The 3101-nt window shown below is 49.0% G+C and overlaps 1 pseudogene; it reads left to right on the forward strand.

The window, feature by feature from the left end:
- The first annotated feature begins 1079 nt into the window (after positions 1-1079).
- On the forward strand, positions 1080-2813 carry LOC136159985 (negative elongation factor D pseudogene; annotated as a pseudogene).
- Positions 2814-3101: the final 288 nt, after the last annotated feature.

A 3101-nucleotide genomic window follows, 5' to 3' on the forward strand; every position in this document is an offset into this window, starting at 1 on the left:
GTTACCAAGCCTTCTGTTTGTTGTTTTCTTCTTTCTGTCTCCCCTCAGGTAAACCTTCATCTTTGGAAATCTGTTGAAGAAAAGTGAATGAAACACTCACTCAGTCCTCTATTCCCCCCCGCTTCCCACTCCCTAAAGCCCACATCCACTAACAGCCTAACTAACACCCGTCCACCTAGTACCCCTTTGTCCACAGTGGCTCCCATCTAGCCATTCTCCCTCAGCAGCTGCAATCTCTTTCAAAGAAAACCATTTTCTGTTACTTTCCCACTTAAAACCTTATGTAAACTTACCTTTGTTTTTAGCAAAAAACCTAAACCTTTCACTGTACATACAATTGCCTAGCACACCGAAAAGTGCTCAAATTATAGTGAAGTGAATAAATATGTAATACAAAGAAAACAAAAATAATAAAATTGATTTTAAAAGTCCAAATTGAATGGAAGTTTCACTGAAAGAAAAGGCATAGCAGTAGTATAAAAAATAAGAACTATTTGAGCATAGTACTAGTTTTGAGTCAAAAGTTGATTAAGGAATACTGATTGGGTCTCTAGAGTGTCAGAGCTAAAAGACACAGATGATTAATTTTTGAAAGAACATATTAGTTGTCTGGAGAAAGAAAAGTTTTTCCAAATTTTTGAAAATAGTAATAATTTTTTGGAGTATAAATTTAATACGTGATCATTATAGAGAAACATCTCAACTGGCCAATGAAATGGCCATTCAGACTGCAATTCTAAGAGTAGACAGAAGAAACTTGCTCTCCTATGATCTAATCAGTAAATTCATATTCCGATCAAGAAACATCCATTTTGGGACTCCGTGATGGTTCAGTGGCTAAGACTCCATGCTTCCAACTCAGGGGGCCAGGGTTCATTACCTGGTGAGGGAGGAACTAGGTCCTGCATGCCCCTACTAAGACCCGGTACAGCCAAATAAATAAAACTAATAAATAGAAAGAAACATCAGTTTTTCATACCAAAGCCTTGAAAAGAAGAGAGAGGTGACCATAATCCTGTTATCCCTTCCTAAACAGGCAGCTTCGGAAGAGTCCAGTGGGGACCACGCCTGGTGCCACCATGGACATGGATGACTTTGGGAGCCCTGCCGAGTGGGGTGACCAGCAGCCAGAAGACAGTGTGCTGGGAGAAGAAGACGCCCAGATCCAGCAAGAATGCCTGCAGAAATTTTCTACCCCAGATTATATCATGGAGCCCTCTGTCTTCAACACTCTGATGAGATATTTCCAGGCAGGAGGGTCTCCAGAGGAGGTGATCTGCCTCTTATCAGACAACTACACGGCTGTGGCCCAGACCATCAACCTGCTGGCCCAGTGGCTCATTCAGACCGGGGTGGAACCAGTGCAGGTTCAGGAAACTGTGGAAAACCATTTGAAGAACTTAGTGATGCAACACTTCGACCCCCGCAAAGCAGATTCTATCTTTACAAATGAAGGGGCAACCCCCGCCTGGCTGGAAAAAATGATTGCACATCCCACCTGGAGGGATCTTATTTACCGGCTGATGGAAGCACATCCAGACTGTTTGATGCTGAAATTCACGGTCAAGCTCATTTCCGATGCAGGATACCAAGGTGAGATCACTGGCGTGGTGGCAGCCTGCCAGCAGCTGGAAGTGTTCTCTAGAGTTCTCGGGAGCTCTCTAGCTACCATTTTGGATGGAGGAGAAGCCAACCTCGCAGAAAACCTGCCTCAGTTTGCTAAGATGGTGTGCCATGGGGAGCACACGTACCTGCTGGCTCAGGTCCTGATGGCCGTGCTGGCCCAGGAAGGTCAGCGGGGCGGAGCGGTGCGCAGGGTCGCCCAGGAGGTCCAGCGCTTCGCCCGGGAGAGTGGCCACGATGGCAGTCGCATCCTGCTTGCCCTGGGCAGAGCTGCCTCCTACCCCCAGCTGTGCCAGGCCCTGGGGGCCATGCTGTCCAAGGGGGCCCTGAATCCAGCTGACATCACCATCCTCTACAACCTGTTTGTTACCAGCAGGGACCCGCCTCCTGTCGAGATCATCCGAGTGCCCGCCTTCCTGGACTTGTTCATGCAATCGCTCTTTAAACCCGGGGCCAGGATCAACCCAGACCACAAGCACAAGTATATCCATCTCTTGGCCTATGCGGCCAGCGTGGTGGAGATCTGGAAGAAGAACAAGCGCCTGAGCATCAATCAAGATGAGCTGAAGGCAACGGCGAAGGCTATTGAAACTGTTCACAGTTTGTGCTGTGCTGAGAACATAGGGGCGAGTGAGCTCCTGGCTGAGCTGGGCACCCTCTATAGGTGCATCAGATTTCCAGTGGTGGCGGTGGGTGTGCTGACATGGGTGGACTGGACCGCGTCAAAGCCCAAGTTCTTTGAGCGGCACACCCACCCCACTCCGGTGCCCCTGGCTCTGCTAGACGAGGTCAGCACCTGCCATCCCCTCCTGCACCCCCACATCTTGCAGCTGCTGATCAAGCTCTTGGAGACTGAGTACCCCGAGCTGGATGCCTTGAAGCAGCTCGAGGTGAAGAGGACTTTCCTGGACAGGATGGTGCACCTGCTGAGTTGTGGCCATGTGCTCCCCGTGGTCGCCTACATCCGCAGGTGTCTGGAGAAGCTGGACACCGACCTGTCTCTCATCCGCTATTTTGTGACTGAGGTGCTGGATATGATCAGCCCTCCCTACACCTCTGACTTTGTGCAGCTTTTCCTGCCCATCCTGGAAAACGACAGCATCGCCAGTACCCTGAAAAGGGCGGGTGAACACGACCCTGTGATGGAGTTCATAGCTCACTGCCAGTCTAACTTCATGCTGCTGGACTGAGTCAGAGCAACCCCAAACCCACAGCAGAATATTCCAGCAGACCCACTGTGGAGAACCCTTTTGCAGAAGCTACTGGTGAAGAGAGGCCCAGTCAACACCTTGGAAATAGGTTCTGGTGGGAGGAGGTGGAGGACTTTTTGTTTAAAAAAAAAAAAAAGGAATGTTAGCAATCTTAAGTGGAAAACTGCTCTTCTGAACAGTCCCCACTCCTGGTAAACCCAGGGCTGCCCTTAAATCCTGTTTACCATATTTATTCCCCCAATATTATAAATAGGTTCCCCTTACTTC

The sequence above is a fragment of the Muntiacus reevesi genome, chromosome 1 (assembly GCF_963930625.1).
Source record: "Muntiacus reevesi chromosome 1, mMunRee1.1, whole genome shotgun sequence".
NCBI lineage: Eukaryota > Metazoa > Chordata > Mammalia > Artiodactyla > Cervidae > Muntiacus > Muntiacus reevesi.